Here is a 15,305-nt window from a genome sequence, read left to right on the forward strand (position 1 = left end):
GCTGATTTACCCTGAAGGGTGTCCCGGATCAGGGTGGGGGTTCCCTTGGGGCGTGGGGTGGTCTGGGTGAGGGGCCTGTGGTGGTTTGCAGGCCAGCCACACCCCCTGGTGACCCAAGCGGAGGCCTTGGTATCTGTAATTTATTTACTATCTACAATTGAAACTTTGCAGCCTTGAGTGAAGGCTTAGGCTGTCTAGGGCAGGCAGAAAGCTTGGCTTCTTCCATTGCCTGGAAAACCCAAGCCTCTCTCCCACTCTTTGTGGCTGTAGCTATCTTGGTTGGGTTTATTTGCATATTTGCTCTGATTGGCTGGTGGGCATGGCTGGTGGGCATAGCTTGTGTGTGTAGAGGAGTGATGGTTAATTTGCATATTACTCTTTTATTGGGTAGGATATTATTGTATAATATGCATCAGCATATTTAATATATACTAAAATTTAACTATATTTATAATATATCTTGTTTACTCTTGGCATATCTGAACTACCAGACTCACTACTATTTCATTTGGGGATCATTATTAATTTAAATAAAGGCTTAAAATAAAATAATAATTTTGCAATTACTCTTAGCATTTTTTTCATGTGCTCTCCTGCCAGAATTTCATAATTTGACAAAAGTTCTCTCTTCAACAATTTTATCAGCAATTATCTATCTTTCGAGTTTAATATATTAGAATTTCTTTAGTAAATATTTTTCAATGCATTTTCTATAGTAAGTAGCTATATATGGGTTAACTTGATTCACGTAGACAGATTCTAACAAGGTAAACTGGCATCTACCTGAAAAAGTAAATAATTCACTGCTGAATTAAAGGGCACTAGTTTAAAGACATACTCCATCAGCACATGGAAAGTTTAAAAAGAAAATAACCACCTAATAAAAATAATTATGTGGAAATGGCCAGGACCAGTTTGGCTCAATGGACAGAGCGTCGGCTTGGGGACTGAAGGGTCCCGGGTTCGATTCCGGTCAAGAGCATGTACCTTGGTTGCGGGCATATCCCCAGTAGGGGGTGTGCAAGAGGCAGCTGATCGATGACTCTCTCTCGTCAATGTTTCTAACTCTCTATCTCTCTCCCTTCCTCTCTGTACAAAATCAATAAAATATTTAAAAATAAATAAATAAATAAATAATTATGTGGAAATGAAAAAGAAATATATTAATTTTCACTGTCAATTATAAGATATATCATTATTTTATGAACCACTAAGAATGAAAATACTGCCAATTAAACTGACGCAAGTACCATTTAGAATTATTTTATTCTTTCTGAAAGAAAAGTATACGCACACACACACACATATATATAAAATTTATAAGCAAAAAACTTATCAACAGATAATTCTAGTTACCCAAACAGATCTAGAGCACTGAAAAAAGAAATTAGCCCAATTCATTCTGTAAGACTGGCATAGCTTGGCTGGTGTGGCTGAGATTGAACGTTAACCTATGAACCAGGAGGTCATCATTTGATTCCTGGGTTTTGAGCTCGATCCCCAGTGGAAGGGAGCCAATCAATGATTTTCTCATCACTGATGTTTCTATCTGTCTCTCTCGTCTTCTCTGAAATCAATAAAAACATATTTAAAGCACACACACACACACACACACACACACACAAAAAGACAGCATAATGCCGAGTCTCAAACCTAACCAGGCCTAGGGAGAGGATCAATGGGGGAAAGGGTAATATATGTAATACTTTCAACAATAAAGATTTTAAAAAATAAATTTAAAGCTTTTCTGAAACCAATGATAATCATTTAGAAAACAGTAAGAAATAATATCCTATCTATATAGAAAAACAAAACAAAACAAAACATGAAACATCTAGTAATAATCTTAACAACAAATGTGTCAAACCTAATGAAAATACCTACACAAGTTATTCATGGAAATAAAAGAAGTCTAAATAAATGGAGATAGCAATGATCTTGGAAATTAAGAATCATTACAGTGAAGATGAAAAATAGGGGGGAAAACTTTAAAAACTCTATGTTTGTATTTGTGTTTATATTTATATTTATACTTAAATTTAAATTTATACAAATAGGTTAAACGCTGCTCTCAATGACAACCAGTACATGGGCATAAATATAATCGTGATATTTCCAGAAGGCAGCATTAAATTGTTGGGAATCCAGCTGTTTCAAGGTGGACTTCTATTAAACATACTAGCAAAGAACTTTATGACAAAATTCAGAAAAAAAGTTTAGAATTCAAAAATTCAATAATAGGCAAAATTCTGATACATAAGAGAATAAAAATGCAAAAAGCATAAAAATTTTTATGCTTAGTATTCCCAAGTGACATGTCTTACAAACATTTCCAGCTTTCATTTTTAGCTTGGAGACTATAAATACTTACATTTTGGGTCTTGTCATTGCCTAGAAACTGCGTCAAAAATACCCTATCCTTCCAGTTTTTCACTAACTGACATTTAGAGACTTGCAGAATTTGGCTTCATCAGTCATTTATTGTGCAGGGCTTAATCAAAGAACAGGAAACAAGCATGGAATTAAAAAATATAGGTTTATAGTTTTACTGTAAGAAACAGTGATCTATAATTTTCTCCTTCTACATGCCCAAATATATATAAACATGGATGTTTACTCCAACATAGTTTGGAGTAGGCAGAATTTAGAAGTAACTCAAAATTCCATAATAGGGGAAAGGACAAATTATGGAACATTCCTCAAAATTATATGAACTAAAAATTAGCTAAATCTTTGTGCATTGAATTGAAATATGTCCAAAATGAATTGGTAAGAAAAGTAAGTTACAAAACAGTGTTTAAAGTATGACTTTATATAACTCAGTTTATATGTAAATATGTTATAAACATTCACATACGTATATCAATGCAAATGCAGGAAAAGGTCTAAGGACAGGAGTAGAACAAAGAAAAGGCACTTTCACTTTTCATTTTATAGTGCTATGCTACTTGAAGTTTTTGCAAAGAGTGCATATGATTCATGACATTAAATTTTATTTAAAAAAATAAATAAAATAAATAAATCACTCTTTTCCATGTAGTATAACCTTAGTCATTGAGAATGTATCCAGTTAAATTAAGACAACGATCAAAAATAGACATCAGTATAATGCCCCAAATTAGTCTGAAAGTGCATGTGAATAATATAAAGAATATGCCAGAAGCACACAAAAATTCTACTGTCGCATTCCACAAATATTTCATTTTATCATGTCAACCACAGAAGATACATGAACAAATTCAAAGGCAATTTTGCACTTCAAATTGATTGAAAACCTTTTGATTCTTCTTGCTACTAGATCAGGCCTTTTGGTCACAAAATAGAACAATAATCTGCATCCCCTGCCTGTTTTAGGTTTACAATAAATGCCACTCAACAAGGTTAAGACAGAAATTTACATGTACAATGTAAACTTAGAAGTGAAAGAATATGAAAAAACAAACAAACTGTAAAAAGTCTGTAATCAAATAAATGAAAACAAATAAATTACAGTAATAATATATGTTTAAAAATATAGATAAAAATCTGGTAGTATATATAAGAAAATGGCAACAGTAGCTAGGGGATAGATTTATGAGGTCTTTTTATCTTCTCTTTTGTGTTTTTCAAGAGTTCACAAGCATACATAAAAAAATGAAAAATAGCCATAATCTTTTAAACCTTCCTGTATCCACAGTCTTTCACAATGCGACTTGCCCATCTTTTAAAGATGGGCTGACCTGTGACTTACTTTGGCCAACACTCTATTAACAGAAGTGATGTGTGCTAGTTTCTAGTCTGTACTTCAAGAACCTTGGATGCTGCTACTTGTCCCCGTGAAACCTCTGCTTCCACCATGTGAACAAGGCCAAGCTAGCCTGCTGGAGGATTAGGGAGAAGTAGACCACAGTTTTACCAGTCCCAGCCCCAGATATTTGAGACAGCCCAGCTAAAACCAACAAATCCAAGCCACATGGCCTGCAATTGACAACTGATCTATGAGGAGCGTAGATGAAATCTGAGCTGGCCAGCTGAGCTCAGCCTAAACTGCAGGTCTGCACATGAACTATATAAAAAAGTTGATTTAATCCAGTAAATTTTATGGGTGGCTTGCTTAGCATCAGTAGCCTGCTGACAGAACATGACTTTTATAAAAAATAAAAAAAATAAAATACTAGGAGCCCAACGTGCAAAATCACTCAGCCTCACCCACCCACCCGCCACCCTGCCTGGACACCCAAATCTCTCCACACAGAGCTCCAGCATGCCTGGCCCAGCCCCTGAGCCCTCTGGCCTTCTCTGGCCGCTTCAAGCCCTACCCCCAGTCCGTTGAGTCTTCTTGGGCTGTTCCTGCCTTCTCTGGGCACCTCCCTGCATCTGCCCCATCTCCAGAGCAATGCAGTGGCTCTGCCCCATCATGGCACCAGAGTAGAGCATGGAAGACTCCCGCCTGCTGTGCTGTGCTCCTTCCCTTGGCAGATGGGCGATGGGGCACTCTGAGTGCCAGTGGTAGGTGGCGAAGGATTGGTGAGGGTCCCACCTCCTCCGGGTGCCTTCCCGCTTCTGTCCCATCTCCAGAACAACACCCCACCACGCATGCGCAGGCAGCCTCCTGCAACCGGTCATTATGTGTTACAGAGTCCTGACCATTAGCATATTGGCTCTTTATTATTATAAATAAGCTTAAAAAAATAAAAGGCATTGTTCATTTTTAATTATAACATTGTTTACCATACAATATTAAAATATCATATTTTCAGGTGTGTATCTTTTTCTTTATTTAAAATAACATTTTTATTTTATTTTATTAAATATATTGGGGTGACATTGGTTAGTAAGATAATGTAGGTTTCAAATGTATAGATTTCTATAATATATATCCTGCATATTGTATTGTGTGCCCACCACCCAAAGTCAAATCACCATATATTTGGCCCCATTAACCCTTTACTAACTTTCAACCCCCTTCCCTCTGATAACAATCATTCTACTGTCTGTATCTATGAGGTTTTTTTTTGTTTTTGTTTTTGTTTTGGGGGGGGTTTGTTTTTAATCATCATGTTGTCTTGCTACCAAGTTTTTGTGTTTGTGTGTGTGTTTGTGTGTGTGTGTGTGTGTGTTCTTTATTGATTAAGGTATTACATGTGTCTTTATCCCCCCATTGCTCCTCTTCCCACACTTGTGCCCTCACCCCACTAGTGTCTGTGTCCATTGATTATGCTTATATGCATGCATACAAGTCCTTTGGTTGATCTCCTCCTTTTCCTCCTACTCTGCCCTACTTTCCTTCTGAGGTTTGACAGTCTGATCGATTATTCTCTGTCTCTGGATCTGTTTTTGTTCATAAATTTATGTTGTTCATTATATTCCATAAATTAGTGAGATCATGTGGTATTTATCTTACTCTGACTGCTTTATTTCACTTAGCATAATGTTCTCCATGTCCATCCATGCTTTTCAAATGGTAGAAGTTCCTTTCTTTCTACATCAGGGTAGTATTCCATTGTGTAGCTGTACCACAGAAAAATTAAATTAGCTCAATAGTGCAATGGAACTACTTTATAGTGAAGAATCCAAGTTCACATTTAGCAAACCTTTTTACTTCCTTGTACCTCTGTATATAAAAGGCTAAGCGACTGTCCGACTGGTAGCTATGATGCGCAATGACCACTAGGGGCAAATGCTCAACACAGGAGCTGTTGAGCTGCGATGACTTGGCAGCGGCAGTTCTTGGGTGACACACCCCAGAACCAGAGAGGAGGGAGCCTGATCCTGGGGTGCGTCACCCAAGAACCACTCTCTCGCCATTCAAGACTCCTTGGGATGTCAGAGATCTGGTTTTGTCAGATCTGGTTTTGTCAGAGCCAGGTGGAGGGACCCTACCTACCAGAGGGACCCTGCTCACTCCACAAACACCCTCTGGGGTGCAGCACTGCCACAGATGTGGCTGGCCAGGGAGGGACGATGGGAGGTTGGCTCCAGGGTGTGTCCAGCCCATCTCGCGCAGTCCCACCCTGCCAGCCACCTTCTAGTTAATTTCCTTTCAATGTGCATGATACCATGCACCAGAGCACTAGTGTATAGATAAAAAAAAAAAAAAAAAAAAAAAAAAAAAAAAAAAAAACCTAGTGTGTGACAAAATTTGTTTCAATTACATATCAAAGACTAATGATAGAACTAACTTATCCCTGGAAAGAACAGTCACATCAATCACAATAGGCATTAAGAAATTTCTCTGTGCCAGGTTGGATACTCAGAGCCTTTAACTCTACTCAGTCATCCATTTTATCTTTAAATAAATTAGATAGGAGCTAAGTATTGTCACTGTCCTGGTGGCACAGGTGAGAAAACTAAAGCATAGGAAGGTTAAGTTGCTTGCCAAAGTCACCCAGTTAGTAACTAGTAGAGCAGTATCCAGAACCCATGTTCTTAACCATGTTATTAGACTGAGGGCATAGGGATGAAGATGGAGAAAAGAGCTGATTGGCCACCTAATATGTCCAAACATAATGAAAATAGATCATATTAAGAAAATTAGGAACCATGTGAAATTAAGCAAATAAAAACAGAGAAAAAAGTATTGTATTCAGAGAAAACAATTGCATACTGAAGAGGAGATGAAAGAATGTTTTATTTATTTATTTTGGGGGACTCTGTTGTGAATCATACTATTATTGTAACAGCAATGTAAACACTAAATAATTACCTGAAAAAATTTATACTGTAACTCTAGAAAGATATTAAAGAAAATTTGTATATGTTGAGGGAAAGATAGCAGCTGCTGGGGAAAAGGTGAGACAAAATAACTAACAGGAAGATAAACCAACAGTTTAAGTATACTATTTATAAACTAGAGGCCTGGTGCACAAAATGTGTAAATGGGGTTGGGAGGGGTGGTGTCCCTCAGCCCAGCCTGCACACTCTCCAATCTAGAGTCCCTCTCACAATCCAAGACTGCTGGCTCCCAACTGCTCACCTGTTTGCCTGCCTGCCTGCCTGCCTGATTGTCCCTAACTGATTCTGCCTGCAGCCTGATCACTCCTAACCACTCCTATGACAGTCTGATCGACACCTGACAGCTCCCCTGCTGGCCTGAATGCCCCCAACAACTGCCCTCCCCTTCTGGCCCAGTCACCCCTAACTGCCTTCCTCTGAAGGCCTGGTTGCCCCCAATTGTCCTCCCCTGCAGGCCTGATCCATCCAAACTTCCCTCCACTTCAGGCCTGCTCCCTCCCCCCAATTGCCCTCCCCTGCAGACCTGGTCCTCCTCCAACTGTCCTCCCCGATAGGCCTGGTCCCCCCTAACTGCCCTTCCCTGCTGGCCTGATTGCCCCCAACTGCCTTCCCTTGCAGGCCTGATCCCTCCCAACTGCCTCCCCTGCCAGCCATCTTATAGTAGCCATCTTGTGTCCACATGGTGGCACCCATCTTTGACCACATGGGGGCAGCCATATAGTGTGTTGGAGTGATGGTCAATTTGCATATTACTTTTATTACATAGGATATGATAATAATTTGAGTTGAAAAGGCTTGTCTATGAGTAAGAAGCACGCATTTGTTACAAGATATATTATTTGGCTATCTAAAATCTGTAGAAGTATTATTTCAATTTAAAAACAAATTTAAAAATATAAATTAAATTCCCTCTCATTACTGGATCAAACAATTCTTATCAGTGAGTGTACTATTAATGTACCAGCCTGCATAAAAATAATCAGCTTAATGATGCCAACCAAAACAAATTTAAATGTGAAATACTAATTCCTTGCTTTTGTGTATACTGCTATTGGGCAAAAATAACTTCAAAGTCATCTACAATTTACACATAATTAGTGTAGCTGCTAATAAGAAAAAAGGAATCAGTATCATTAGGACCTATTTTTGCCTGAAAGGATAATTTAAATTCTGGAAATAAAGCAGCATAAGGCTTTTACCCTTACTTTTTTTCTCACTAGACTAAGGATAAAAACCATGGTTACTTCGATATCACCGGTGTCATCAGTCATTCAATTAAATAACCAAAGAGTTCAAGACATGCAAGAACAGCTTCTCCACAGATGCCTATATCTTATAATGTCTCACTGACTCATTCTTTTTGAATTATAACTATTGTATACATTTTGACACTGTCTTCCTTATCTATCTTTACTAAGTATCCCTCTGCCATTTTTAAGTTTATTTGTATTTAAATGCCATATTTATTAATAATCCAGAAATATTCACTATTTCTGTCTAAATTTAGAAAATACGTTTTATATCTATAATATATTCATAATAATAGAAGAAAATTACTGCATTACCTATTTTCACTTTTATCTTTGTAGTTTATAAAGTTAATGGCTGAACTTGAAGAAGTTATTTCAATGTGTTATAGACCAGACCTGTGAAAGTCACTACAGCACAGATGTTTGAATATAGAACAGTATATGGAGACCAGGTCCAAAAATGAGGGTGTCAGAGAGGTCCGGAAGAGCTGCAATGGCCAGTACTGTGCATTCACCAGTTTTATCCCTCTCCCAAAAATGTAGGAAGGCTACATTTCTCAGCTACCTTAGCCACTAGAAGGGGACATGTGACTAGGCCCCTAAAAGAGCATGGAGCAGACATTCCCAAACCCCATCTGTGACTAACTAGACTTGTGGCATGTATAGTTTTTATAACTCTCAAAGAATCGAATTAATCCTATGCCTATACTCTGTAATATGAGGGATATACTACCTTAATAAAGAGCTACTGATAATATATATTTTCATTCAATTAGAAAGTGAATCATTTTAATTGTGGAAGAATAAATAGCACAGATTTTGGCATGAAACTAGACCTCTGGAAGAATTTGTTTCACGTATGCCCTACATTCATTAAATGTTTAAATATGTTGCAACATATTCTAATGTTAGAAAGATAGCAGCTTTGGGTCAGAACAAATTCATTTAAACCTAACTCTATCACTTAGTTCTCTACGAGCAGGTTTCTTATGCTCTATAAAACTTCAGTTTCAGGGTCCCACCAACTCATGGGGCTTTTGTGAAAATTAAATGGAACCATCTTCACCATAAGTGCCCAATACCTGGGTTTGAAAATGAGCTTTGAGCAAGTTGCTTAACTTCCCTAATGCTCAGGTTCTTATAGCAGTGGCAGAACTTTTCTGATGAGGTTGTTGTGAGAATTAAATGAAATAGTCCAATTATCTACACATCCTAGCACAGTGTCTAGTACTCTGTCTAAACAGTGCTTAAAGATGATACAGATACACACATGATTTATCTCAAGCCCCTCAGCAACACTGTGAGTACCATTAAGTACTATCCTCTATAATAAAAGGCTAATATTTTATTATATTAGACCGAATGGCAGAACAACTGAACTGGTCGCTATGACATGCACTGACCACCAGGGAGCACGCAGAACATGGCAGGTGTCAGCAACAGGTGGCAGAGCATGGTACATGGCAGGCGGCAGCCGCGGCAGGATGATGGAACGAGTGGGGGCACCAGACCAAGGCAAGAAGCCTGTCGCTGTCATCAGAGCCAGCCTCTGATGGTTAGTGAAAATTCTTTGCTTCCACTCACTGCAGTCCCGCCTGGTGCTTGCACCTGCTGCAGGCCCCGCTCATACCTCCTACTGGCACAAGAGCTGCTACTCATACCCACTGCCAGTGCCCGTTGCTGGCCCCAACTGCCCCTGAGGGCTTCTCCACCACCCTCTGCTCCTGAGGGGCCATCTGGGCAGCAGCCACCACTTGCACCTGCTGATGATGCTGGCCCCAATCACACCCGCTGCTGGTACTGGCCCCAATAGCTCTGCACTGTCAGCAGGTGCAAGCAGGGCTGGCACCATTAGCACATGGGAGCAGCAGCAGCAGGAGTGGGGCTGCTGGCAGATAAGGGACCGGGGATCACAGTGGGAGGGGCTGGGCGGGGGTGCAGAGGATGGGCCGAGAACTGCCCCTGTACCTACCACAGCCTTGCGGCCCACAGTTCCTTTCAAGATGCACGATTTGTGCACTGGACCCCTAGTTAAGTATAAATAGATGGATTCCAGCTGCAGCTATTAGGACAAACATAGATTTTATATTATGTTTATAAAAGGCTGCTGTTAATTGTGCTAGTGAAACTGGGAATGTTTCCATCTTATGAGAGAAGCATCTTTGCTCTAAACAAGATTATGTATTATATCAGCCAAGATTATTAAGTTTATTAAAGTCTACAGGGGACTGAAACTCAAAGGAAGTTGAACCTAAAATGTGATTAATAAGTTTCCCCAAAAATCTTCCATTTATCAAAGGAAGATTAAAGAAGTAAGAATAACTCAACAAACTTTAAAAATTAACCTAATGAAATAGTGAAAATCTTCACTTTGGATTTCTATTTCCCTCCTTTCCTCCCATTTTCAATGAACATATCTGCTTGGCCTCACAATCTTCTACTAGCAACTCTCATTCATTAAGTGACAGGGGCCTTGGCCTTATTCTCATGTCATCTCAGGCAAACCACATATAGAAAGGACAGCTCTATGTCCACATATCGATATAAAATCCCAAAGAAGTAACAAAGCTGGGAAGAGTCGCATGTCCATCACATAACATCATACAGGATGACTTACACATGGAGAGGAGTAAGAGTAGTGGCCATAGGAAGAATATGTCCTACACAGAAAATAATGGACCAATAGATGCCAAAAGATGAACTAATGAGGGAAAGATGTGCACTACAACTATAAGCTAAAGCCTTGAATAACTATAACGGAATCAATCCTGAACAGGATTTACTGACATAGATAAAAATTAGAGGGAAATTCTTTGAGTTAGCAAGTTAACTCTTTACCTAGTATCCTATTTACTTCAGGAATTATGTATAGAATTGACTCTAGACTTGGGAAAATCACATCTTATCTTAATGATGCTGGAGGAAAAAGCAGGTAATAGTTGATACTTTCCTAAAATATTTCCTACTGTATCACTCTAGTCCTGATGGAGCAGAATGGCAAACATATGACAGAATTACTTTTCTGCCCACAAAATTGTATTAATGAACATTATTAGAAAATATACTCATCTCTGTTCCTTAAGTATATTTACTCACTCCCCCTTCATACTCGACATCTTTCATGTTTTCCTTCTCTTTATTTCTCTACACTATATTCTGGTCATTTCTTTGGCTTTAATCTTCCAGTGTATTAATCCTCCCTTTATCTGTTTAAAATGTCTGGTTAAACTTCCAGAGATTATCTTTTCCTTTCACTTATATTTTTCTTTTATAGACAGAAGAGTCCTGGAACTCTGACAATTGAGGAGCCACAACCTCAGCCATGAACTGGCAATCTGGAGATTAATGTGAGAGAAATAAAATGTCCATTTAATTTACAGTTTTATTATGGGGTAAGCCTAACTAATATATCTAAATGTTTTGGGATTGCCTAATTCATGAATATTTCTATATCATCCTACAAATAAAATGTAAGGGCTTCAGTGCATCAATTTTATAAACATTGCCTTAAACTACTCAAAGGTTATATTTACTTATATTCAACTACTTTCCATTTAGTTAATGCTACTGAATAATTAACCTAACTGAGCTTTATGTAATAAACACCACTCCTAATTATTTTCACAAAGATTACTCTATGAATCTTCACAAAATGAAACCTTTTTTCAAAAATCTAAACATAAACAGCAATATCTTTAGTCCCCAAGATTTTAACTATTCCCTAGCGTATGTTGGAAATTCAAAAAGAAAGACTGTAAGAAAAAGTCCATTAAATGATTATTTACAAACTAGAGGCCCGGTGCATGAGATTAATGCATGGGAGGCGAGGGGGGGGGGAGACAATGGGAGATTGCGAGGAGGTCCCCTCAGCCCAGCCTGCACCCTCTCACAGTCCAGGAGCCCTCGGGGGATGTCAGTCAGAAATCCGTAGCACTGCAGTGAAGGCGGAAGAAGCTCCCTCCATCTGTGAGCTGAGAGCTGTGAGCCTGGCTTCTGGCTGAACAGCACTCCCCCTGTGGGAGCACACTGAATACCAGAGGGCAGCTCCTACATTGAGCATCTGCCCCCTGGTGGTCAGTGCATGTCATAGTGACCGGTCATTCTGCCATTCAGTCAATTTGCATATCACCTTTTTATTATATAGGATACCGAAAGTTTTCCTATTACTGCCACTTAGAAATCATCAAGCTACTCTGGTCTTTGAAATTAAAGCACCTTCTTTTATAGATCCATTTGATTGTCAACACAGACATGAGGTACCTCAGATACCTAAATCACAATGCTCCGTTTCTTTTCATATCATTCCAAACAAGTGGAAGTTTGGCATTTACTTCACTGTGAAGAAGATCTGAGAGATTAGCAGACAGAGCTGGAGAAGAGCTGGCTGCATGTAGACAGCAATTGAAGAATCAATGTCAGACCATTCAACTCCCCTCCACCACACCCTACCCCAAAAAAAGCAAAAGCCAGGATATAGTCAGCTGCAAGATACTGATTCAAACCAGAGGCCAACTCAAATAAAACCATGGGTTAAAAGCATCCCAAATTCTACCCAAAAAAATCCTAAATAATAAAAGCCTAATATGCAAATCAACTGAACAGCGGAACAACAGGCAGAATGGCTGGTCGCTATGACACGCACTGACCACCGGGGGGAAAGAGGGGAGGAAGAGAGGCAGACTCTCGACACAGGCACTGCCTCCAGCCTGCAGGCCCCAGGTCATCCAAGGCGGGTGCCAGCAGGGTTCCCCCAATGACTCTGCCAGTTGCCCCACAGAGGGAGGTGACCGGTGGCAGCGGCAGGGGGTAGGCCAGCAAGCAGGTGGTGCCAGGCCAGCCATGGCAGTGCAAGCGGGTGGCCCCACAGATCAGCCCTGATCGCCGGCCAGGTCTAGGGACCCTACCCAGCCACGGATTTCATGCTCTGGGCCTCTAGTTTATATATATAAAAGGCTAAGCGACCATTTGACCATTCGACCATTTGACCAGTAATTATTATGCGCACTGACCACCAGGGGACAGATGCTCTAACCAGTAGTTACCTTGCTGACTGGAGTGGGCAAGACAGGCTGGACACACCCTGGAGCCCTCCTGTGGTCCCTCCCCTCCAGCCCTGATCATGCACCAGTAAGGTTCCTCAGCCTGGTCTGTACCCTCTTGCAATCTGGGACCCCAGGCTTCTAGTAATTAAAATAAAGTAAATGTAGATAAGCAACTGACCTTAAGCAGTGGTTCTCAAAATTTAGTATGAGTCAGAATTACCAGGAGTACTACTAAGATAGAGACATCTGGGCCTCGCTGTCTCTAATTCAGTAGGTCATGAATGAAGACTGACAATTTGTTTTTCTAATAAGCTCTCATGAATCTTATGCTGCTGGCCCTAGGTTCAACTTTGATCACCACCTAGAGAACATTCATATGAAGACTTGGGTGGGTAACATTTTTTTTCTCTTTCTTCTGCAGAAAAGCTCTCTAGTTGTGAAAAAATTAGAGACTTTGTGGTCTCTACTGAGCCATTGGGGGGTCAAGAAAACATTCAGAGTGAGTGTTCTTGCAACAGCACATAATCAATCATGGGGAAACTTCTGAAAAACTTGTGATCCATGATCCTCATCAGAGACTTCATAATCTCCCACAGGACTAAATCTACAACAAATTTCTCAAGCTCATTCACTTAACTGGAATCTTATAGCATTAAACATTCCCCTAACCAGTCCTGATTTCAAAATTTCCGCAAAGTGAATTACTTTTTCAAATGTTTCTTATGAATTTTCCATTTATGAAATACTGAAAAAAATCTGCACTAATTGATTAGCTATATAACAACTGGTTGGCCTTACAAATATAATTCTCATAAGGGTATCCAAATTATTACAAATCAAATAGCTACTCAGTATATACCATCGATGTTTTCCTATTCACCTAAATATTTTAAATTCTTACATTAATTATTTTTTATCCCATGAGAGGATATTGGTGACAATACATTTTCTAAAAAGTAGAGAGATTCCATTTATAATATGTTTAACTTAAGACCAAGTTGTTTTTAACTTAGAACTCTCATAAATTTCTAATGGAAGTATAAAATAGCACAATTACTTTGAAAAACTCTCTTAAATGGGTTCTTTAAAGTTAAATTTACATCTACCATGTGACACAATGACTCTATTCCTGGATGTTTATTACCCAAAAGAAATTTTACAATGTTCACAAAAACATATATACAGCCCCAGTCAGTTTGACTCAGTTGATAGAGCATTGGCCTGTGGACTGAAGGGTCCCAGATTTGATTCCAGTCAAGGTTACATCACCTTGGTTGCAGGCTAGATCCCTGGCCCAGTAGGGGCAAGTGTGAGAGGCAACCAATCCATGTGTCTATCTCACTTCAATGTTTCTGTCTCTCCCCCTCCTTTTTACTCTCTCTAAAAATCAATGGAAAAATATCCCCAGGTGAGGATTAATAAAAACAAAACAAAACTTATGTACAATAATTTCCCTAGCTTAACTCAAGCTCTGAGACAGGCTACACACACACACATACACACACACACACACACACACACACACACACAAAGTTCTTGTACAAAATAGTCAAAAACTAACAAATTATGATCTATTCATACAATGGAATCGTACTTAGCAATGAAAAAGGAATATATTACTAATATAAGCACCAATATGAATGAATCTCAAAAGCATTAGGTTGAAAAAGCCAAACACAAAAGAACATATACAGCACTGTGTGATTTCATTAATACAAAGCCCCAAATGTGCAACAACCTATGGTAATAGCAAGCATAAAGTGGCTAAGTTTGGGACATGGATAATGAACTGGCAGGGAAGATGGATTAACTCATCATTCCTAAAATGATGAAAATGCTCTATGTCATATTTTGCACAGTGGTTACATTGATGTGTAAGATTGCCAAAAAAGCTATCAAATTGAACACTTAATATCTTGCATTTTATTATATGCAAATGATACTGCACTAAAACAAGATATTCTTAAGCTTAACTATTCAAAGAAAAGAATGATTTGCCAAAGTACTGTTTCCTGAATTCAAAATATACATTAAACAGAACAAATCATTTGATGTCACAGAGGAGTGTTTACAGAATCATGATTTTAAGCTAAAAGGAGCATGACTATACACCAGTTTTCCTTAGTCATCCCAATGTAGTCCTGACGTCACAGCATTAATAGTGCCTCCTTCACCATCAAAGTATTCTAATTTAGATTAACATTTATATGGACACTTCAACTATAAGAGCATTTAATGTTATTTATTATAATAAGCTCATTCACTTTTTCATTCAATCCACATTTACAAGCATCTACTA

General features: G+C 38.9%; 1 protein-coding gene across 4 annotated transcripts in view; it reads right to left on the reverse strand.

Moving 5' to 3' along the window:
• Positions 1 to 15,305, reverse strand: part of BCKDHB (branched chain keto acid dehydrogenase E1 subunit beta) — a 193,443-nt gene that overhangs the window by 138,566 nt on the left and 39,572 nt on the right. The window lies entirely within an intron of this gene.

Source organism: Pipistrellus kuhlii, unplaced genomic scaffold, assembly GCF_014108245.1.
Source record: "Pipistrellus kuhlii isolate mPipKuh1 unplaced genomic scaffold, mPipKuh1.p scaffold_m20_p_5, whole genome shotgun sequence".
Lineage (NCBI taxonomy): Eukaryota > Metazoa > Chordata > Mammalia > Chiroptera > Vespertilionidae > Pipistrellus > Pipistrellus kuhlii.